Genomic DNA, 26,288 nt, shown 5'->3' on the forward strand with positions numbered 1-26,288 from the left:
GTCTCGAATCTAGTCATATTTTCCTATGATTAGAAGCTAAGTTCTCTTTCTTTTCCACTTGTTTATATGTGGATTTAATGGTTGTTATATCTCTATTATTTACACGGTTTTATGTTAGTTATAAGCATGGTTAATTAACTGATTCACGTCATGGTCATTTCATGTATTTATTTGTAATTGTTAAAATAATGGATGCAAAACCTAATTGATGTCATAATAGTTCAAGGTAGAAGGTGGTGATCCTTGTTGTCATGTTTCATATTATTTTTCAGTCATTCATGGTCTGTCTTGTATCCTAGACTTTTTCATTGCATTGATGCCAATTTTTTGAAAGAATGTCCATCCCAGTTGGGGATGGTCAGGCCTAGTACTAAGTTTTATTTTTGTTTTATTAGTCTTGTCATCATGTCTTTGATGGATTATGAAAGTTATAACAAGTTTTGGGTAGAGGCTGAAATTCTGGGCTAGAAAAGTTCCTTGAAATCTGCAGATGTTGGCAAAAGTCTGTTGGGAAAAGTCCCTAGATGTTGGCTTGCAGGCCTGTGAGAGCATCCAAAGGTCCCTGGATGTCCGCATTCCCATAGCATGAGAGTGTCCAATGGTCAAGAGGTCTAAAATATCAGTAGGACCTAGGGGCAGGATGTTTGAGTGGCTGAGATGTCTCTTGGGGGTGTTGTTGCTGATGTGGAAGGTATGGCTGATGTGTTCTATCGATTCCGTTTCCTTAAGGCCACCAAGGAGGTTGAATCCCTTCATAATGGCCTCTCTCATCACATGTTTGCTCTGTTTGGCCAGTTACTTGGGTAGATATGGGAGGAGGATAGTTACATTAACACATCAAATCATAGTCCTTAAGGCTTATATAAGTAGCCCAATGACTATCCCTTTGTCACTCCAAATTGAAAATCCTTAGGGAATAATAAATTAAATCATGAAAGTGTGTATTCCTTCAATGTTTAGGTCTTCTATAAGATTATAAATTCCTCTAAATATGCGACACTCTTCCATGTTAGCCTTTTTCTTCTAAACCCTAGATAGGACTAGAAATCTCATTGACATGAAAGAGAAAAATAACATATAGACATTAAACTAACCAAAACCATCAATCAAGAAGGAAAGGCACATAATACTTATCTTTAGAAAATGATTATCATGTTCGTGCATCCATTTTTCTAGCTTCATCTCTCAATAAAAAATTATCTCTTTCTTAAACTTGACCTACATGATCAATTTTCGATCTGCCATTCCAAGATCTAAGGTTTCTTTTAACAACGATGAAGTTTTTCTTAGTCATACCAGATTATTTCCATGGATATTCACTCATGGTTTTGATTCTCAAAAGAGAATACTCCTATCCATTCAAAGTGTTCTAATAGACCCTCATGTTTCAACAACTCTTCAGCAATAAAATCAAGGTTTCTAAAGAGCATACATCTTAGAAAGGAAACCTCAAAAAACATTTATGCCTAGATCTTGAACAATGAAAACAAAAAAGATACATAACTAATCAATTTTTCCTGTTCATACCTTCAGTAGATGTTAGTCATCTACCTCTACTAGATACACCTTCTATTTTCATCCATCAAACCACAAAAAATTCCTTCAAGATGCTTGTAGTGTTCTTCTTGGTTTGCATGGATTGCACAGCCTAAGTCATATCGAGGTTATATTATCAACATATCACAATACTATCCTCCATTTTGATGAGGTTAACTTTAGACCATGAAGGGTAACAAACCTTCCTCAAGTTCACACATGTATAATGTATCTTAGATTTTGCATACAGAAGTCATCGTTACATAATATAATAAGCCACACAACTTTGCACAAGATGTTATTGAAATTTTTCACAGAGGAAAATACTTCAGGGACATCAGTCCTACAAAAATTTTCCTAGTCACTTCTTCAATCAGTAAGAAAATTCCTCAATAGTAGAACTAGGTCTTAGCCTAGTATAAATCTTCAGTCAACAAATAAACTATATTGTCCTTAGCCATGACCTTCAGACTTTTTCTTCCACAAAGATGTTTCTCTATCCTCAACTCAGAAATTTTAGAATAACCATAGAGTCATTTCACACTTGACCATGATATTTCTAAAAACTTGTCAAGCTAATGTATATTTTTCCATATTAGACAGACCTTCAAACCTGTAACTTCCATGAATAAGGAATTCTGGATCTATAGCTTCCACAGAACTTTGTACCATAGATATACTTCGAAAATGTGTCATGGTATAGAAATAATTAGCATTCTCATATGTAATATGTTACATATAAATTTCATATCCTTTCATTGGTATTTTATATGATAATATGTTAAGTATGCTTTTAGAGAATTTTCATTTTTCACTGATACCAGAGTCAACCATTTGGGATTTATATAATAGTGAAGATATTGGTCCAGCATGACATAATTCTTTATATAATTTTAGATTTTAAAAAGGAAGGTTGAACTTGGATCAATACCCAACATTCCATAGATCACAAATTCAAGTTTCAGGCCCCTTCGAGAGATATTATAAATTTTGAATTAAAATAAGAACAATGCTCAGATCTTTGGACCGAACTTGGATCTCATCTTTGAAATACTTCAGACTTCAAACTTCAGAATTTATTTTATATTAATATTGCCTTGTAACGTTTCTCTTGTCCTTACCATAGCTTTGGCACCATGTTCTAATTCTAATGAAAAGTGAATTCATTAACATTATAATTGCTTGTGAGAATTATAATAATTCTTATTTATTATTGGGTGGTGTTATATTCTTTCCACGAATACCCCACGTAGTTAACTGGGGATTAGAAGGGGGGAAAAGTCCCCCCTTCGTTGCACCGATTGCATAGTGGGGGGAGTCAAAGGGGGTTTGAGGGGTGTAGGTAACCCCACTCTATGGGGTCCGGGGCAACACCCCAAAAAAATTTGGTTTTGGACCCTATGTTAGGTTGGACGGACCTACCTATGGTTTTGTGCATGATTTTCACACATGGTTTTGGACGCGATGGTTTTCAGTCCATGGTTTTGGATGTGATGGTTTTCAGTCCATGGTTTTGGACACGATGGTTTTCGGTCCATGGTATTGGATGCTTCAGCATGTATAAATATGTATTGTAACATTGAAAGGAACATAATGAAAAATCAAACTAGTAGTCCCAGTTTTGGGATCAAGGGGATAATATCTATGTATATGTGTTTTATGTGTTATGCTCTCGCATTTTTTATTTTCTGTTGTTAGAATTTTTATGCAGGTAATTTTTGTACGGGGTTAAAACCTACATTTGGTATCAAAGTTGTTTTGGCTTCAAGGGGACGCCTTTGTTGCTAAGGGGTTTCGCTTAGGCCTGTGGTAGACCCCGTTCAGTGGGAGATCTACGGGATCAATTCTGGTGGTGAAAGAAGATGGAGAGTAGTGGAAAGATAGAGATTGAGAAATTTAATGTTCAAAGTTTTGAGTTGTGGAAACTCAAAATGGAGGATCTCTTGGTGGATAAAGATTAGTGGAACATGATAGATCCGGGTACTAAACCAACGGGAGTGTCCAATGAAGAATGGAAGAAGTTGGATTGGAAGGCAAAGAGCACAATACAATTGTGTGCCTCAGATTCAGTATTGTTGAATGTATCAGGGGAAGCTACAACGAAGGCTTTGTTACACAGTAATTTGTCACCATTGGTCACCGTCTCTGTTACCCCTTTCCCGTACTTTGGAGGACTCATTCCGGGACCTGTGAGCAGTGACATAACTTAAAAACACTTGCATTATGTTCCCCTAAGTATGGACTTCATGTGCCCTGAAGACACCCCCTGCAAAATATCCCTGAAAAGTGCCCTTTTTCCATTAGCGCAGGTCCACAGTGTACTACCCGCGCCAATGAGGGAGATCCTCAAAAGAAGGCGCGCCCATTGGCGCTCTGTCTTAGAGTAACACCCACACCAACCGAGTTTGGAAAAGATTTTTAACAAACGCGTGCCCAGATGTTTTTTCCCTTCAAGTCATGAAGTCTTTTGAGGATAAAGCTAATCTTCTAGATGTCAAGATTCATCATCTATCCCTTACATCTATCCACAGTGGCTTTTTGGAGATAATGCCAATCCATAATGGGTGTCTTGATGCATTGTATCTTCCTCCCCTTCTCCATCTATAAAAGTATGTCCTCATGCATTTGACAAGCTAGTTTTTTGAGTAGTAGTGATAACGCTTGTCTTGAGTGATAGTAAGAGTCTTGGAGCATAGGGAGGTTATCCTACCGGAAGTCTGAGAGAGAAAGGTCTATTGCAAGACATATATAGCTGCTCGCCCAGACAGAGGAGAGATTCAACGTCAGAACTTTGGTTGTATTTTTCTCTGTTGATTATTCATTAATAAATGACTATCATTATGGTTCCGATCTTATTGTTCGTTATGATAATGTTTGATCTATATCTTTTTTGACTGATATATAGTTGTATTTAGTGGATTTTATGCTTGTATTCACTTCGTTATTTGCATGTGCAGGTATCCATTCGCGGAGATCGTGAGTATCGTGACTCTTCTACGACGCTAGTGTTGGACTCCAGGTTGGTTCTCATAATCCACTTTCAATTTGCAACTAGGAACTTGCATGGTAGCGTTGATTGATTGTTGCTAGACCCATTTTGGGCTAGTGGGATCGCCTCTGTCTGCATAGGGGATTTACCTCTCCAACAGGCTTTGTGGGAAAAATTAGGGACTTTGTACCAATCTAAGTCTCTGGTGAATAAACTGTTTCTACAGAAAACGCTGTATAACCTGAGGATGAAAGATGGAGACTCGGTGACAGATCATCTGAATGCATTTAATACTGTGGTAAATCAGTTATCATCTGTTGATATCAAAATTTCAGATGAAGATAAGTGCATTAGTTTGTTGTGTTCTCTACGAAATTCGTGGGATAGTCTAGTTATTGCAATAGATAGAAATGCAATTGCCTTGCAGTTTGATGAAATAGTCTCATCCTTGCTGACAGAGGAGATGAGACGGAAAAATATGGAGATCTAGAATGGTGATGCTTTGTTTGTACGAGGATGGTCCCAGAACATAAACAAAAATAATTCATCGAGTGGGAGATCTAAATCTCCAGGAAAAACTATAAAGGTGGTGTGCTGGAAATGTGGAAAAGAAGGGCACTGCAAAAGGGACTTTAGATCTAAAGCTCCTGACAAAGGAATGGATCTGATGATGCTCCTTCTGCAGAGGCAAAACCCACCTCAGATGAAGGTGGGGATGTGTACTTGGCTTATTCAAGTACACATGTAGATCATGAGTCATGGTTGATTGACTCAGGTGCATCTTTTCGCTTCACTCCCCATAGAGAGTGGTTATGTGAGTATGAGAAATACGATGGTGGTGATCTCTTCTTAGGGGAAAATAGGAAGGCTAGAATTGTTGACTGTGGGAAAGTAAAGTTGAAGTTGCAAGGTGGAAGGGTTAGAACACTTCCGGGTGTTCTACATATTCTTGCATTGGCCAGAAATCTGATTTCTATAAGAAAGCTGGATGATGCAGGTGTAAGAACAGTGTTCGAGAAGGATACCTGCAAGATGGTTTGAGGAGAACTGGTATTGATGCGGGGAGTTCGGATTGGAACTCTGTACAAGCTACAAGGTAGCACTGTTGTTGATGGGTGCAACAGTTCTATGGTTCCTGAAAGTGGAGCAGAAAATCTAGTGGTCTCTAGAGAGAAGACCATGTTGTGGCATCAAAGGCTTAGACATATTGGAGAGAAGGGCCTTCGAATACTTCATGGTAAATGTATGGTAGAAGGTATGAGTAATAGCTCTCTGGATTTTGGTTTATGTGAAAATTTTGTATATGGGAAGCAGAATTGGGTGAGTTTCCCCTCTGGTGGTAAGAGGGTGAAATAGATATTAGAGCTTATGCATAGTGATGTGTTTGGACCTGTGAAGGTTCCATCACTAGGTAAGTCTGTGTACTATGTATCATTTATAGACGACTTCTCAAGGAATACATGGATATATTTCCTTAAGAAGAAATCTAAAGTCTTTGACAGGTTTAAATAATTTAAGGCTCTGGTGGAAACCAGACAGAGAAGAAGATAAAGGTGCTGAGGACAGATAATGGTGGAGAGTTTTGCAGTAAGGAATTTGAAGAATTTTGTAAGAAGTGTGGTATAGCACAGCAGAAGACTACTCCGTATACAACTTAGAAAAATGGAGTTGCAGAAAGAATGAACAAGACGTTGATGGAAAGGGCAAGAAGAATGCTCAGTGGTGCCAGGTTAGGACATGAATTCTGGGCAAAGGCGGTGGAGACAGCATGTTACCTAGTCAACAGATCACCTTCATCAACGTTGGAGGATAAGAATCCACAAGAGGTATGGACTGGTAAGAAACCCTATCTTTCACATCTGAGGGTATTTGGATGTGATGCATATGTAGATGTTCCAAAGTAGAAATGAACCAAGTTGGATAGTAAATATGAAAAGTGCATCTTTATTGGGTATAAGGATGGTTTAAAGGGTTATAAGCTTTGGAACCCAGTAACAAGGAAGGTTGTGTATAGTCAAGATGTGGTGTTCAGAGAGGTGAAAGATGTTATTAAACATGAAGTCCAACCAAAGGAACCTGAGAAGATAGAGTTTGATCTAAAGGAGTAAGAATCAAACTCTACAACAGAGGAGGAATCAAAAGATGAAGAGCCACAAACTCTGGGTGTGAGAAGATCAGTTTGAGAAAAAAAAGTAGCCAGAAAGGTATAGTCTATATACTTTCTATTCAAATTTTTCTTTATCTATTACTGATGATGATCCCAGAACTGTGAAGGAAGCAGTAGATTCAGAGGATGGAAAACTCTAGAAAGAGGCCATGGTTGATGAAATGGCATATTTACACAAAATGAGGCTTGGGATCTGGTGGAGTTACCGGCTGGAAGGAAACCCATTGGCAGCAAATGGGCGTTCAAGAAGAAGACAAATGCAGAAGGAAAGGTGGAGAAATACAAATCTCGGTTGGTAGCAAAAGGTTATTCCGAGGTGCCAGGAATTGATTTTGGAGATATTTTTTTTCCTGTTGGCAAGGTAACTTCTATTAGATTACTTTTATCTGTTGCTGCTGCTTTTGATTTTGAGGTAGAACAGATGGATGTGAAAACAACATTTCTTCATGGGGATCTAGAAGAGGAGATCTACATGAAGCAACCTAAAGTATTTGCGGTGAAAGGTAAGAAAGAACTGGTATGCAAGTTAATGAAGTCTTTGTATGGGTTAAAATAGTCACCAAGGATGTGGTATTAGAAATTTGATACATTTATACAGGGACTTGGCTTCACCAGAAGAAAAGTAGATCAGTGTGTATTTTAAATTAATTGGTGACCATGTTATTTATATGGTCTTGTATGTGGATGATATGTTGCTGGTTGGAATTGACAAAGAAATTATCCAGGAATTGAAGACCCATTTGTCCTCCAAATTCGACATGAAAGATCTTGGTGCTGCAAACTATATTTTTGGCATGGTTAAAAGAGATCGGACAAAGAGGAAGCTTTGGTTAAACAAGAGGAATTATGTTGAGACAATATTGCAGAGGTTTAATATGTAGGATAGTAAACCGGTGAAGGTTCCTGTTCCTATAGGTGTAAAGTTATCTGCTGAACAATGTCCCAAGAGATAAGAAGAGGAAGAGGACATGTCCCGTGTTCCATATGCAAGTGAAAATGGTAGCCTGATGTATGTGATGGTCTGTACTAGACCAGACATTGCACATGCAGTGGGAGTATTGAGCAAGTTTATGTCAAAACCAGGGAAGAAGCACTGGACAACAAGGAAGCGGTTTTCAGGTATTTACGTGGCACTAGTGATTATGGTTTGTGCTACCAACCAGGATTGGACGGAGTGTTGGATATTCATGGCTTTGTTGATGTAGATTGGGCTGGAGATCTGGATTAGAGAAGATCTACAAGTGGGTATGTGTTTAACCTATTTGGAGGTGCAGTCAGTTGGATGAGTAAGAAACAATCTGTAGTGGCATTATCAACTACAGAGGCAAAATACATGGCAGCTACTCATGCAAGCAAGGAAGCAGTTTGGTTGCAGAGATTGTGTTCAAATATGGGGTTAGTACAAGGAGATATAAGGATAGACTGTGACAGCCAAAGTGCAATTTTATTGGTAAAGAACCCTGCATATCATTCAAAGACAAAGCACATTGATGTTCAGTATCACTTTGTGAGGGATATGATAGAAGACAAAAATGTGTTGCTGGTAAAGGTGGACACTTTAAAGAACACTGCAGATGCATTGGCAAAATCTATGAGCTCTGAGAAGTTCTCTTGGTGTAGAGAAACAATGGGCGTTGCAGGGTTGGATAAATGACTAAGCTCTATTGTGGCCCCCTGTGGAAAGAAAACAACAAGTGGGAGAATGTTGGGTTGTGTTATATTCTTTCCACGACTAGCCCATGTAGTTAACTAGGGGGTTATAAGGGGGGCGGAGCCCCCCTTCGTTGCGTCGATTGTGTAGTGGGGGGAGTCACAGTGGGTTTGAGGGGTGCAGGTAATCCCACTCTATGGGGTCTGAGGTAGTGCCCTGGAAAATTTTAGTCTTGGACCCTATGTTAGGTTGGGCGGACCTACTTATGGTTTTTTGCATGATTTTCGCACATGGTTTTGGACGCGATGGTTTCTGGTCCACGGATTTGGACGCGATGGCTTTCTGTCCATGGTTTTGGACACAATGGTTTTCAGTCCATGGTATTGGATGCTTCGGCATGTATAAATATGTACTGTAACAATGAAAGAAACATAATGAAAAATCAATTTTTTAGTCCCGGTTTTGGGATCCAGGGGAAAATCTTTGTGTATGTGTTTTATGTGTTATGCTCTCGCATTTTTTATTTTATGTTCTTAGAATTTGTATGCAGGTAATTTTTGTATGGGGTTAAAACCTACATTACTTAGTTTGTTAATATCCTTCAACAAAGAATTACCATTTCATACAAGCTATTATGATCATAGTGCACAAGAGAGAAATAACATAAGAGATTTGGCCAAAAGCCAAGGGAAAACCCCACCAAAGGGGAAAACCCATCAATCCTGTCCTTATAAAGTAAAGAGAAATCCAAGTCAAATACATACAATCCTATAACTAGTTCTTTCCATTTCCAAGTCATCCCACCATCCATCATTCACCTTCCAACTATTCACACTCCTTCCTTCATGTCACAATAGTCCTTTCTGATCTCTTTTCATAGACATATATCTTTTGTTGTCAATTGCAATAGCCTAATCAAGATGTAGAAAACAAAGCTTCAGATCTTGTTCTTTTATAAGGCTACCTTAGAACTTCAAATTTTAGGACCTTAGATTATTTATTATAGAGAACTTTATAGTACAAATTTTATCTTAGAATAGAACTTCGTATAGATTTCCTTCCATAATGCTTTAGTCATGGTGTCATCCATAGATTTAGTTAGAATATCTTCTTCACCTTGATATCCTTGACCTCAAAAAAAAATTCTTTTCTATCACAAATGATCCATGAATTCATCACAGAAGTCATACACATTTCTTTCCAAATGAAGGAACATGGATGCCAATATATAATTGATTCCAAAAATGAAAAGGTGCCTCCTTAAATAGAGTCGAATTTTCATCTATGAGGGACAACTTGGCATCTAGGAAGATAAATAATATCCATAAAAGTTCAAATTTATTTTCTTTCAAATGTCCAAATGGGACATGTACAAAATCATTTTTTTTCTTTATTTTGACATATAAATTAATTATTCATGCAATTATGAAGACCAAACCTAGTTATAATTTCTAAATATTGATACTGTCCAAAAGGTATAATTTGTACTAGGTGTTACAGATCCATTTGCGCACATCACTCCCATCATCCAAATAAGTGTTTTAGGGCTCATCAAACCCTAATTTCAGTTGCTACATGCCCTAAACAAGTCACCCTTTTGAATGCCTCCTTCCCAGACAGTTTCATGACATGAAGACATCCTGAAATGACCTCTAGAGGGACCAGCGTAGGTAGGCCCATGTAAGGGTGCGTTGCAGAGTAGTTAAGTCCATGCCAAGGTGCTTTGCAGAGCACTTAGGCTTCCTTTCACCTGCACTGGGTGAGTTTGAGCGAAATTCACATAGGGTTTGGGGAATATTCTTATATTTTGGAGTCATCTAGAAGGTTCCCTCACTTATCAACTCCTATGAGCTCAAAAATGGATGAGGAATGAGTTAAGATGCATCCTATCCTCTCATCCCTTCCTCCATGGAACTAATTCTAAGTATGGAAGGTCATTCAATACCACCATTTATGACAAAACCTCCTTCATCTCCCTATAAATTGACCACTCATCTAAGTGATCAGGGGATGGACTATGTTGAATTGTAAGGAGATAATGTTGCTATGAGAATTGGATTTGAAGCAAGTATTGTAATGATACAAGTTTTTCATGCTTTTGATGTGATGTGGATGGGATCCAAGTTGGAGGAATGACTATTAATCAGACACAATGGTTGTAATTCCTTATTCTATTTAATAAAGTATTTGAACCTTTCTCCCATATGTTTGTATTGTCTTATGATGCTTATATGTGTGAAATGTATCTAATTCCATTCACTTGTATTTAATAGATCTTTTGCTTTGATCGGTTCTTTGTCTTATGTTTGTGTTTACAGGTACTTCTCAAGCGTGTTAAGTATGGAAAGGAGCAACAGGATCAATACAAAGGAGAAAAGAGGAAAGCGGAACTACAAGTAGGTCTTCTCATCTTCTTTGTCTTATCTATTGCTTATAGGAAAAGGCTAAAATTATTTAAACTGTTGTTCTAGATATGGCTACTTATCTAGGGAATTAGTATTTATCCACAGATATCAAATTCTCCAAAACACTAGGTGAAGATCTATTTTTTAAAGAACCATCCTAACTAGCCATGGTCCCTCTGAGATATTCCTTCTAGTGGTTAGGTTTCTTCCAAAGGAAACTACTTGAATAACAATTGTGTAATTCACACTTATATTGCTAGAAGGGGTAAGACAATTTTTTTACTTATTTAAACATTCAAGCACCACAAGAAAATAATCTCATAAGTAGTTCATGAAACACAAGATATACATGGAAACTAGTTTAGGATAAAAAAAACAAATTTTCCTTTTATAATAGTTCTTTGTAGGCACCATCCTATTGGAGACAACAATCCCCTCTACTTCAAGAATATGTAGGAATTCACCTACTAGAGATACCAATATCCTTTGTTGCAAGTGCTTGTAGGAAACAACCTATTGGAGACACGAATCACCTCTATTATCTAATATTCTAATATGCAATGGTCCTCTCTACATTCCTTAATTATGCTCTATTCTACGCCTTTGTGCATTCACATGTTATGTTGAACCATGTTCTTCCTTCAAACTAAACATTTGAGAACTAAGATTTACCACTGTAACACATTTATCCTTGGTACTTCCTTCAACTCAAACTTTTAGAATATGTGCTTCCTTCAATTCACTGTCAAAACAAGAACTTCGTTCAATCCACTCTCAAAATAGGTGCTCATAACATTAAGCACTTATTATTATTAACAGCATACAATAAACTAAAACATTATAGGACTAACATTGAACATGTAAACTACATGTATGTTTGTGCCATGCTCTCGTGTTTATCACACTATAGAGATATCAGAAGAAATCCCCAAAAGAATTAACAAAGAAAATGCCTGTGAAACACCTTTCTTTTGGTCCCCAAGACAAGAAATATTGTGATCACCTATCTATAATTCCTTCATAAGTTGATAGTTAGGTCCATCGAGATATCATAGTATTAGAGGGTTTGACAAATACTACACTTTTGAATCTTTCAACATAGAATTATCTTGAGCAATAGACTTACACTTGTTGGAAATTTATTTGTTAGATGCCATGATCGAGGGCATTGGTAGTCTCAAACACCAAATTTCCCTTTTGGAATGTAATGTTTAAAAATAACCCGAATCACTTAACACTAAAAATCCCCAAAAACTCAAGACTTATGAGGCTTGGATGATGAAAAATGTTCACATCAATTGTTAATGACGTTTCTATCAGTTGAAGGGCCCAAAGCACTAGAATATTTGGAAATCCTCTTACACAATAAAAGTATCTGGGTGGTTCTATTAACAAAACCTTATATAAAAAGTTTGACATATCGAGGGTCTAATAGATATACTATCAACTACTGGTGAAGGTTTTATCCCATTAATTGACAAAAAGACTAAAAAGGAATTAAAAATGTGAGGATTTCACATTATAAAAAATTTGAAGCTTTTATGAGTTTTTCAACTAATTGTATATTAAATGCCTCAGACCAACTTTAATGCTACTATAACAACCCCTCTCCTAATCCTTACCATAAAACCGATTAATAGGAGGAAATTACTACGCTAACCCAAGATTCAAGGTTTCGTTATGGGAATCTGGTATATAAATTTTGATCTCATCAACTTACTTGAAACCTTAGTTCAACATCACCATCTCATTCGCCTTGTCAAGGTGAATCCAATGACAAGATTTTACTTCAATTTGACCTTTGGATCAAGAGATGTGACCATTGTAATTTTGAAAAATTAGAGAGTGACACATCATGGCCTTGGCCGCATGGCTATACACCCTAGAGAACCTCCCACCGCCACTTGGAAATTGTTTATTGGATTCCAACCCATTCATGGGATGAGTTCCATAATTGAGCCCATGGTTCATTGGTGGCTGAGATTACTTAGCTGGCAGAGATCCAGGTTTTAATCCTTGAAATGGAATAATGACGCATAACATTGTTTTTAAATAGAGCACATTATTATTTTGGGCGCATTTGGTTTAACCCATTTCATAAGTTGGGCACATTACATTTATTTTCTTGTATTTATGTTTGGTTGGGTTGGACCGCCCATAGTGCGGGCCGACCACATGGCTGGGTAGGTTCGATTCCCACCGACCCATATATATCTATATATATATATATATATATATATATATATATATATATATATATATATATATAGATGGTATATGTTGTTGGGGGTGGGTTAGGTCCACCGGAGGTGGCCCGCCCACCCCATGTAATATATAGTTACAACATAATGTGTGGCGGAGGTTGGTTGGAGATCTGGTGGGGTCATGGCCGTCAGACTATTTTTAAATAATATTTGTTTCTATATATATATATTGGTTGTGGGTTCGATCGAGGTGGCGGGGGTCATGGCCCGCCACCTATTTAATATATATATATATATATATATATATATATATATATATATATATATATATATATATATATATATATATATATATTCTTATTTTTCTTAAAAGAAGCCACATTTTTGGATTTTGTCTAATATAAGGGATATTAGACAAATTAAGTATCCAACAGATTCACCCACTTTCGAGAGTTAGGTTTCATGCCCTGGGGTCGGTCAAATTGTAGGACACGTAAACTTGACCCACAACCCAACTTTGACCAAAAATTTGACTGGATCGTTCCTCATACGATCTTGGATTTGATTGTCATTCACACCATTGGAATCAGAGTGACAAGCACTTCGATCTGGTGCTGGTTTGGGAGCGATATGACTACTTTGAATTTTGACCCTTTTTGAGTCCTCTGGGACTTCTGTATGTGTTTGAAGCCACCTAGATCATATTACTAATCTACAAAAGACACACGAGCATGTACATATGAATGAATTGTTGGAGAACTAGAAAAATAGTTCGCATAGAAGCAACAACTATTAAAACACATAAAACACACCTTAAATAAGATAAGTACCAAAGCCACTAAAATAGTTCAATTCCCTTAGTACATATGAAAAGAGCATACACCGCAAACATTCAAAGAATAACCTTAGAATATTTACAACAGGTGCATGATAGTGGGTTTCCCTAAAGAGCTTTTGAATTAAGAAAAATTTCCAAGGTACATCAATAAAGTGAACACCACTAGCCCGAATAGTGGAGCATTAGGGCAACCACTTACTCCTCCAAAAGAACTATTTTCCTCTCTAATGCCTAGTAGGAGGAGCCAAAGTGAAAATTACTTTACATTATCTATAAGGGTGTATATATAACAATTGGGGTGCCCATTCACCTCCCTCATGATTCTTGGACTACCCTCATGACTGTTTGACTTCTCTATGACTCTATGACTCCTTGATGACATTTCACATTCTATGGATGACTCTTATACTTCCACTTTACATTACATTTCTCCCATATTGAATTTACATCATCCACAAATGATGTGGAAAATGATGACTCATGACATGGACTACTTGATGACATGGCAATGCCAAGCCATTCTTTTTTAATTCTCTACTCATGTCCTCTTGAAAGATAGAACATGTTATTCATCTTCACCCTCCATAAGGTTTGAAGATAGGGAGTATTCAATATAACATTGATCTCCAGTTGTTGTCACAATCTGGTGTCCCCTTGTCTTTCTTTATTGATCATCTTGTTTTTGCAGCTTCAAAGGTGTCTTCTAGTAGGGCCACCTTCTCTATCTCCTTCATCAGCATCATGTTATAACATGATAGAATACTTGTAACTGAAATCCTCTCATGAAAAGAAAATATCAGTCTGATAAACCCTTATTATAAAATGCTTCATGATAACCACTTCTTGAGCTAGAACCAAGTGATAGGTTGGGAGATAGGATCAAGGATTGCATAGTTGTGTAGCTCAGGAGGTTAGGTTCTAGGACTGAGCCTTGAGACTGTACAGTGCATAGTTCAGGCAGGCTAGGGCTAGTCATTTGCGCAGTTGACAATCTTAAGAGGTCAAGTCGAGGGCTTGAGGCTTGAATATATCTATTGTGAAATTCCATAGGGATAAAGGCCAATGGATAGCACAGTTGCATAGTTCAAGAGGTCAATGTTGAGGCTTGATGCTTGAGATTGCACAGTGCGCAAAAGAGGATGACTAGAGGTAGGGGTTGCATAGTTCTGGATCTTAAGGGCTGAGGCTAGGCATTGATACTAGACAATGCGAAGTTATGGAAAAAAGGGACTACACATTGCATAGTGCCAAGAGACAAGTTTGAAATTGAGGATTGAGACTATGCAATGCACAGTTCAGGAAGCTTGAGTGAGGCCAAGTTTCTCAAACAGGAACTTTCCCGTTTTTGGCTAAGTGTGGGATCAGTCACACGAAAGTGAGCAATGATGAAACTTAAGTAAGATGACACTTAGAACAATTGAAGACACAAAATTGATCATACAAAACTCAGAAACAACATACTTCCCTCAATGCAACAACATTGCAACAATGTTTCCCCAAGTCTGACACTAAAGATAAACTCTGCGACGACAGTGATGACACTTGTGTGATAATGGTTGAAACTTTATGAATGAGTGTGATGCATGCCTACATGGTAAGAATGACTCATTAAAACCAAGGTTACCCCTTGAAACAAACCAAACCCACATATATGAGATGTGCGATTCTTTCCATGCTAAAAGACAACACTTTGATTTTCTTTCAAATAGGACAAGAATACTTAAAGAAAACACATTTGATAACTCTTAATACTTGTGACAGCAGCATGAAAAGTCAAAGTAGGCTCCAAAATTTAGATGTAGGAAAAAAACATTGAGGGTGTTGTAGCAACAACAACATAAACCAAATGAATTAAGTTTCTACAACCATGATCATAAAATTATTTACAAAATATTAAAGTGCCTCATGAGAATTGATAAACCAAAGAACATATTTTGTATCAATATTAATTTTTATAAAAGGATCTGGTTTCTAGGCTACTACCCGTACATAAGTCTTCATGTTTAAGGATTAAACTACATTCAGAGGCCCATACTATAGCTAGCCTATTCTTATGGCTAGTTTTCTCTATAGTTCCAAAAATATTCCTAGTATAGTCGTTACGAAAACTACCTAATAAGAGCTTATAGCTACATAACATCAAAACAAATTCAACTTATGAGAATTATGTGACACAAGAGGTCTAGTATTCTAGTGATGCATCTTGATTCTAAATGCATTTTTTCTTGCTAAAGCTACTCCCTTTGATCTGTTGGCTCTTTCCTGTTGAGGCTATGCAATAGTCCCAACTTCCTCCCTAATATATTGAACATCACTTTTAATAATTCCTTTGATTTATGTCACCTTCATTTCCAATGCTTTCAATTAAGAGTGAACCTCTTCCTGGAACGTCTCCAGTTTTCTCTGTAATAACACAAACTTGGTATCCATTAACAAATGAAACATTTCACTTTTATTTTATTTTTTCACCCCTCTATTATGTATCACTGTCAACAAATACTCAAACATCTCTAGCATTTTGTTCATAATATGATGCAATTGAATTGTCTCCTCCTCGCAAGTTGTAGTCCCTGACTCTGCGTTGATACAAAAATACTCAGCCCTACTCAAGCTCTCAAGGGATGATAACCTCATCTACACACAAATTCACAATGAAAAGGGTGATCAAGGATGACCTACAATAAGCCATATATAACCATGAGTGCCTCTTCCCCTTTTGTCTTAAAGAATTTAATTGAAGTGGGGCCAAATCCATTTCAAAATCATTGTTGATTGCTTGGATTATCGATTGGGATATACATAAGGATGAGCCATTAATTCCTAATAATGTTTTATTGAATGTTGTTTCATGGTGGAGGCATTGATCGCCTATGTGAGCAATTCCATTCATCAATTAATTACAATAAATAGCCACCTCTAGCAGTTAGATGCAAGGTTCGATTAATGCCAATTGTTAAGCTAGATAAGATAAGAGATTTTGTTTTATTAATTTGCATGGCAGTCGAATGAATACTGACCACCTTGAGAATTCCCCACATATATGTGAAGTTTGTCTTTTATACATTTTTAATACTATATAAACATTGTGGACCGCCTTCTATGTCACCCTAGAACAAACTTCCCCATAGATTTCCCAAGATGCTCCTAAAAAATTATGGACTTTATTCTCGAACAAATTTTTTCATGTTATGTCGTAAAAATTCATTTTGTTATCTTTTTATTCCTAGAACATAAATACCCCTGAGGATTTTTATAGCGCTCCTCTTTTTTCTCCAATATTTTATCATTTAGATGACTGAACCTTCCATAAGGGTTGCTTATAGTGATTCCTTGTGGGTCCTCCCTACACATTATCCCATCTACCATTCACATTAGGCCATCACATCCTATGCTTTCCAAATCACCCCAAAGTACTGAACCCAACTATTTTAAAAGGAACTCCTCTCATTTCTCCTAGGATTTCATCCCTGGGATGACATGGGAGGCACATCGGATGTCCAAGTTACACAAGCCACTCAATATCATCCCGATACATGTAAAATCTTCCACATCATCATGCCCATTCAGTGAATTGGTAAACACACCAAAATATTTAATTTCATGTATTTTTTCATATTCACCTTTGATGCATTAACAACCTGCATGCATGAATTTATGATTTGTTAGTTAATAAATTTTATGGTGATTTATTTCTTTACTCTTCACCTTTATTCTCCTTAAGTTTCTAATTCTCACTCTAATTTATTGTTTACAACCTTTGAACTCTATGAGTTTTGTGAAAATCATGAAAATGGGGAGGCAACCAAAAAGAAAAGAGCTTGTGCAAAACCTGTTGAGCCCAAGTTTTAATGAAATGTATGATAAGAACCCGAACACTTTATTATTTTCAGATAGTAATTACTATGGATGCTGGAAAAATATTCATGGAATGATATGCACAAATTTTTAGAGGAATAACTACTAGGCGAAGAGGTTCCAGTACCTACAGTTCTAGCTGACAAAGAAGGGCCTAAAGGAAATTATGTTGCAACACTTCAAGGCACTGCTAAATCTGATTTGCATAAGGTAGTCACTCGACTTGGATTACTTCCATATACTAATAAGGTAGGATGTGTTTTTGACCATTCAAACACCTTCAAGCAATTGATTTTCACTACTCACATCGTAGTGGTTGGCTCTTTTCTACCAAATGACATTCAGGTCATGTAAAAATTGCCTAACCATGAAGCTTATTATAATGCTAAATTTGTGGAATATTTTATCAAAGAATAATGCACTCAATATAAAATATCATTGCCCATTTTAATCAAAGAATGGAAAATATACACAAATAAACATAGAGAAAATTCTTCCAACGAGTACGTTATTACTTCTTCAAGCCCTATTTTTTCCTATGTTTCCTATATGTTATGCCGAATTTCTGGTAAGAAGGATGTTTCACATTTTCCCTTAGATTGGGTACCTCTTATCCAATGAGATTCGGAGGGATATAATCTCAATTTTTCTAACTTCCTGTCAAATAATATTTCTCTTCATATTAACACTTTCCACTATGATAAAACTGATATCTATAATCCCCCATTTTATATGTTTTCCTTTATCATGAACGCCATTTGTTTCTCCGCTTTATTTCCAACAATGGGTTTCAAATGGACACCTACAAAGCCCTTTACTATTCATTTATATCACAACAAGCTATGGGAAGATAATTATTTCAACCCATTCTACCAAATTTTTCATTTCGTAATGATTCCAATTTTTGAAGTTATCTTTAATACAAATCCCCCCCAAAATGTCTCAAGAAGTTATGGAATACCTTTCAAGAAATGGAGATTGGTTTTTTGAGGAGAATTTCACATATATTAGAGTTATGGTTATTATTATTCTCCTCATTCTCTGCCCCTTTATATTCCTGGTAGGCTTATTTGTAGAGAAGTGGCTCATCAAAAAGTATAAATAAGGATAATGACCAAGTTAAAAAGAGCCTCAAATAAATTTTGGCCTCAGTACCCAATTCCAATTGGTATCTATACTCTACAGAAGTTTCAACATGCAGGAAAATACTTGAATATTTTCCATGCACTAAATCTAGCTATAGTTCTTCTCAAATTGCATGACCCTCATGGAGAAATTGGTAGGGTAACCACTGATGCAGGGATTAGAAAATATTCACATGAAACTTGTGTTTATGATTACTTGTTTTTTAGAGAAAATTATTATCAAGAGGTCTATAGGAAAGCCAAGAGACTACCTCTAGATAGTTTTGAACATTTTTTGGTTTTCAAACCTCACTACCACTAATATTGCAATGAGAAACATGAGAAGAAATAACAATAGAGGCTTCAAGATCTGCAATGCAAGAAGCTACCATTCAAAAAGAAAAACTTTTACAGGAAGAAAAAATGGTTTTTGAACCTTCAACCAAGATACTCAAAGGGATTATCCTGGATAAAGCAAAGGCATTTATCATGAATCAACAATGGAAGGTGTTCAAAAAAATGACTTAAAAAGTTCTCAAACAAATAATTAGTGCAACATCACATATACCTAAATTACATGTCTAGGATATTGTAGGACAACGATTGGCATCTCCTCCTCCAATTGTCCCTAAAAGTAGTCTTGTTGATCCTAAAGTTATAATTGAAACTCGTATCAGCATAATGTCAGGTTCAAAGCAGATGGAGGTTTGTCCAAGCTCTATGTCTCCAATCGAAATAGATCATATACCATCCATTGAAGTCTTTTACAACCTAGATAAAAATGTTATTGTTAAAAAAAGCAGAAAGAAGAGGAAGGTAGCAGAACACAAGTCTTGCCAACAACCCCTTTAGAGGTAGTTTGGGATGGAGCTTCACTGGCACCAGATCAAGTTGTTCAAGAGTTATATATGTACATAGGAGCTTATGAAAGTGCTAATATGGATGGATCTACTGGGTTAAAATAATTAATTCAGCAAGAAGATGATAGAATCCATCATTTGGAACAAAATTCTTCCTAGATAAAGAAATAGATGCAAGCACAGATTGTGAAGTTACAAGATGAGTTTGAAGTTGAAGGAAAATATAAATATGCTCAAATAAATGAATTATAGGAAAAATTCCAACAATGTGAGGGTAACATGATAAAATTAGCATAGTTTAAACATGAAGCTATCAATACCAAGCAACAACTTCAACAAGGACAAGAAATGTGTTGTGACAAGCTAAATTTATTTCAAATCCAGAAAATACTAGTTAATTTTTCTAATTAACTGAGAATTATGCTATGGAAAAAGGATTAAAAGAGGAGTTTTCCTAATTTTCCTAGAATTAATGAAATGAAGGGGACCACAACTGTTCATGTTTGGAAAGCTCACATATGGAAAGCTAAAAGAATAGTTACGAAAATAGAACAAAATTGCAATCCATTAGTGCAATCTATCTCTCAATTTATAAAAGAAACAAGTTTGTTGACATAAGACTTAAAGGGGAAGATTCCATATGTAGAAACATTAAATAAAAGATTATGAGACAATAGAATAGTGTCTCAAAACAAGATTGAGTAGATGTAAAAGGTTAGTATTGAGTTAATCTAGGTATTCTTAATTAAACCATTGAATTATCTTCATATGAATAAGATGATGAATGACCATATTACTTAGATGTTACCCATGCTTAAGGCTCATGTATATAGTTTTCAAGTGAATGTTAAACCAAAATCTCCTCCAGCTGGCAGAGCTTATAAAAATACATAGTCATTGGCAAGAAACCAATAGTTCTTCAAAGACCATTTCTCCAACAAGCTAGAATATTATTTGAGTTTGAATATGAAAACCAACTTTTGTTTTACTATTTTTATATATTTTGTTGATAAAAACTAGGTGGAAGACTATGCTCCTCTAATTTTTGTAAAACTATTTAAACAACTCTCTAGCACTATGCTAAGGGTTCTGAATTTTGGAATTGTACTTTGTTTTTTCTTAATATATCAATTGAACCATTTCACGATTTCATGTTTCAAAGGAGAAAAGAAAATTTGGCACTATTACTTTAATTTATTTATCTCTTTCTATTAACGAAATCATTAAGGCATTTTATGTGGTTATTATTAAATAATCTAATAGATTACTATTGATATGTTGTTTTGTTTAGTTTTAAGCATATATATTTTAGTTTTATATGTGAATTTTGTTAATTATTTAATTCATTTAACTATTTAAATGAATTAATATTTTCATTCTCATTCAAGTTTATTCAATGATATAACGAGTGATCTATATTTCTTGTTATTGAGTTATCTTTTTATTGGTGTCATTACATGTTGAATATATGTATGCTAATGATAATGTTGATATGTCCTTCATATGTTGATTATTGTTTCTTACATGAATGGTTGTTAAATATCTTGAAAAGTTTAATTTAAAAATAGTTGTATAATTTGGTCACACTATTGACTCACACACCCCCCGAAATAGTGTCCTAGTTTCTAACAAGAAAAATGTGGCAATCATAGATCACCTCACTAAATAAAAAGTATAAGAGGGGAATTTATTGTTTTAGGTGACAATATTGAAAGTAGGGAACTTATCTTTATAAACTAAACAATTTTCCTCAATCTTAATTTTTTTAATCACTTAAATTCTACCAACAATAAATAATCCCTTAACATTTGGTGAACACATCCTCTAGGTATTTAGATATGGTTTATACAATAGTCTACCACAAGCCCTCGACTATTGATTTTCTGGAGAAATATCTATAATGTGAGAAAATATCTAGAAAAGTAGTGTGGCTTCTATTTTTGGAAAAAAATTCAAGGCCATAACATACCTGAAATGCACTAGTAAAGCTCCATATCAACTAATTTGATGTCAAACTTGGGATGACAACAGATAAATTGAGAATAAAAATACTTACAATTCACATAAATTGAATTAAAGGTAGATAAGAATAATCAAAATAATAAAATAAATTAACAAAAAAACTTATGACTAAATATTAATTAAAAAGACTCGAGTGCATGAGTGCCTGAGTGAGATCCTCTTGGTTTTGAGAATCATTTATCAGAGTAGTATAATATTGTATCAAACATCCCTCAATTTTGATAGAGCAATAGTGAAGTCAACATTGACTTTGTTGTTTCTATGTTGGATCGAGGGAGGTTTTCTCCAAGATTATCCAAATATTAATTTATTCCCTACTAAACATGGCCAACCACATGAAAGTGCAAGCTATTATGGCCCCTCACACACCCCCCCCCACCCCACAACAATCACTATTAATTCCCCAATGCATAATTTATCTACTATATAATAGTTCAAATCAACAAATCAAAATTCATGCATAGACACGAAGCAAAACAAAAAATCCATAAAGAAGCATGTGGTTTTGTACATATCAAAGAAACAAATAGCAATACTTCATTAACATATAAACATTCATTCATTCATTAATCATAGACACAAAATACTTATCTCAATATTTTTTATCATTAAATATATGCTTTCATAATATGATACCTTGTAACACACTCCCTCATGACCCGTAGACCATATCAAGGATGAAACGAGATGGTTACTATATTGCATACCTAACCTTCAAACTCCGGTTATGGAAATGGGGTCTAAATTTTTTCATCTTTTTCAACATTTTCAAACTGGAAAATGCATAATTCCATTTCATTCTTCTCGTCAAGACCTTTCCAATGATATAAATGTTGCCTCAATCTAACTCTAGGATGAAACTAATAACCAATTAAATATTGGCCTATTAGGCCTTTCCACATCATCCTAACCTACCATGTGGCACCCACATGGCATCCATGTGGATATCTAAATCATTTCCATATCACCTCCCAAGAGTTTCACATGACATTACTACCATTGTTTTTCAACCCGCTCATAACCAGTCATGTTACATAAGTGTCCCTTCCTACACACACACACATAGATATATAATCCATGTGACCTACATTTTGGCCCTTATTCACATATGCACGTGAATACAACACCTTGTTCCTTCCCCCTTGGCCCACATCTAAATATTGAGTGGTGCAAACCAACAGAAGAACCCATAGTTCCATGTCACCCTAGGAGTAAAATCCCGAGTGTTATAAAAAATGCCTCCACTCAAAACCTCTAGGATCTCATGGAATTGGGATGGGAATCCCCCCTTCTCATTAATTGATGGTGACTTCCTCTATCCCAAGGCATAAAATCCATGGCATTCCCTCACTGCTTCCTTTCGATTTCCTTCATGGTGGCGTCATTAACTAATACCATTAGGGTGATGTCATGATGACGTTCTCCACCCCGGTCATTTTCGTGGAACTCCTTTAGCTTTCCCCTTTATGAAATCATCGGGGTTACTTCATCCCAGGGTGACATCGCACCCTCCACATGGCCTCCTTTGGGAGTGCCACATGTCAATTTCTCACAAGCTGCTTGGCCCCACCAATACTCCAATTCTAGGTGAGATGTGTCCTACCACCATATTGCCACATTATTCCTAGGCCACGTCATCTGCCATGCTGGCCATGGGCCCCACCAAGTCCTTAGTCCTTGTAAAATTAATTTTCCATGTTTCAACATAGGGTTCCACCTCATCTATCCAATGACTCTTCATTCACAAGGAGATAAACAATTGACAACAAATGCAAACCTCCCCCAATATTCCACATCAAAAGGGGGTTCATTTTCCTGGCTTTGGAGCATGTTTCCACCCATTTTATTTGATAGCCCTCCTACCTCATGTAAATCCAACAATATAAGTTAAATGTCACGAATCACCCCCCCTTTCCCCACTAATGTCACGTGGGGGGGATTTTCATTTCATACTCCCTTTCCTTGTTTATGTCACATGGGGGAATTTTCATTTCATACTTACCATCAAATTAAGATACCATTTCCATTATCGATCTACATCAATGCTCAGGGTCCCCATCCAGGAGCCTATTACCTAGCCATATGGCCTAGCCTATTTCCCAAGGTCTCAACAACTCCAATCCTATTACGACTTAGCATTTGACTCATTCCTTTGCAATAGTCCCATATGACTCTAATTTGAGGTGAATGGAATTATTATGCATAAGCACCCTAGCCCCTAGCCCCTTATGCTAGGTCACCTTACCCTCCATGTGACCAAGGTTAGTCCTGGCAACGTCCTTCAACCTATGGCATAATAATGTATTATAGTTATATACATATAAATATATTCATGTTGGCCTCATTGAGGTCTAACTTATTTATATGTATATACATATAATTTATTATATTCAGGGCTATGAGCTAATTCTTAGGTACATCACCTCGATATGTGTGTGTGTGTCTGTGTGCATGGTTTATACAAATTTGAATGTTGAAACTTGGACACATAGTTCATTCCTTATTCCATTGCATCGAACATATTTATATACTAGTCTATAGATAATTCTTCAAGAAAATATCCCCCTCGAACTAACCACAAGGCCTCAAGCCAATCTATGCTCACCCCTCAAATTATATAAAGAAGAATAGCCATTTCAGGCCTAATTGACATCAACCAAAAACATACTTTACAACAAATGGAGTTTCATATGTATATGCATAGAATATAATTTTAATTAGCCATGAGACCATTTACTAGTACAACCTCCTCGAGTCATAAACTATATCAGGTAAATTATATTAATAATAGAGCCAACATATGTTGCACGTATATACCAAAAACCTATAGAACCTCCATAACCATGTATGTATATACATACTTATCAAATGTGTTTATGCTCATCTCAATCACAAGAATCCTACACCATACCTTAGAGAATTCGCATTAATCAATAGTGTAGGTAGTCATATTCCTACCTACATAGGGATCACACATATCTCATATATTTAATGGAATTTAACTAACACAACACTCTATATATAAATTTTATTTGCATATATATCATATTGAGTACTATTGTGTCAACAAACAAGATCTAAACCACTCCTCAAAATCAAAAGGCAAACAACCTTTATCATTATTAATACATGTATTCAAAATGATTTTAGCCAACATAGTAAACATTCTTATAACATTCACAAAAAATAAGGAATAATTATCTTATTTTTTAAGGACTTGGAAGCTTATATTGGGACTCTAAAATTTCCATGCAACCATAGACAAACTGTAACCAAATATTTCTTGCGTCTATCACCCTTGAGCCATATTTCATAGCTTGACGGAAACTACTCAAAGGATTTTCACTTAACACCACTGGGAGTCCAAACATTCACTCATATCTACCAAATAGTCAACACATAATCAATCATATTTTCTTCTAATCCCAACTAGTCTCCCTCCCAAAGCTCTAAAAATTTTCTCCCATATTAGCCTTGTGTATTTTATTTACAACCTTATTACAATGTTTATAGGAGCGGAATTTACCCAAAGGGGTTATCACATATATGATGTTTGTAATGATATAACTAGTACGATCATTTCTTTTAAGTTTTTCTTTTTTTTTAAAGGAATTCATAAATGACTTCATCTGTTGCTTCTTTCCCTTCAGTTCTTATGTCCTATGCAGCTCTCACTGAAGATATGTTTGTGTACTCGTGATGTCATCAAGGTTGCTGCAAGAGGGGAAATCATCAACTGAAACAAGATATGTTAAATTGATATTTTTTGTTATTATTATTACAAGCATTTCATTAATAAAAATAGCATTAGATTGTCCTTCACCTACTTCGCTAGTAGGGTTAATTGGAGTAGTTTTAGATGCAACAATATGTTCCTCTTCTTGTGTAGCCTCATCCAATACATGCTTTGGAGTAGAAACAAGAAATGTTATAATTAGTACACCATTTTTAGTTATTATTATTACAATTATTTCATTAATAAAAAAAGCATTAGATTTTTCTTTACTTGCTTTAGTAGTGAGGTCAAGAAAAGTAGTTTTGGATGTAGCCATATGTTCCTCTTCTTGTGTAGCCTCATCCTATACAATGTGCACTAGAGTTGAATCAAGAAAGGTTATAATTAATGCACCATTTACAAAAAAAAAAAAAATTGTAATGCATACTACATTTTTCATAGGACATGAAATATGTCCATTACTGAGCTGAAAACCACATTCATTGGGTGCCACTCCATTAACACTAGGTTGTGTCTCTTCATTGCTTGCTTGCTTAAAACTAACAAACACATTACTTTATGCCAAATAATAATGATAAATAGAAAGTACAAGTAATAAATGATAAGTATTCTTCATTGATTTTATTTACCTATTTTTCAATGGGAGTGGCAGAAAATTTTGTTTCCCCAATATTCTTTTGCATTGAACCACGACTTGATAGTTGTGCTTGTAAGAAAGCTCGAGGTCTTCCTTGGTTGGAGCTTCATTGAATTCTAACCCCTATAATATTGCATAAAGAAATGAATTTTTTTTTTTGTTAAATTAAATTAAAATTTTTAAAAAATTATTATTTGGATGGAATTGATTTTTTTATACTTACAATTCATGTGGCCAATTTGGAGTAACCACCTGGGCCAAGTT

This window comes from Pinus tabuliformis, chromosome 3_2, assembly GCF_031772625.1.
Source record: "Pinus tabuliformis cultivar Carrire ecotype Pingquan chromosome 3_2, CPIR1, whole genome shotgun sequence".
NCBI lineage: Eukaryota > Viridiplantae > Streptophyta > Pinopsida > Pinales > Pinaceae > Pinus > Pinus tabuliformis.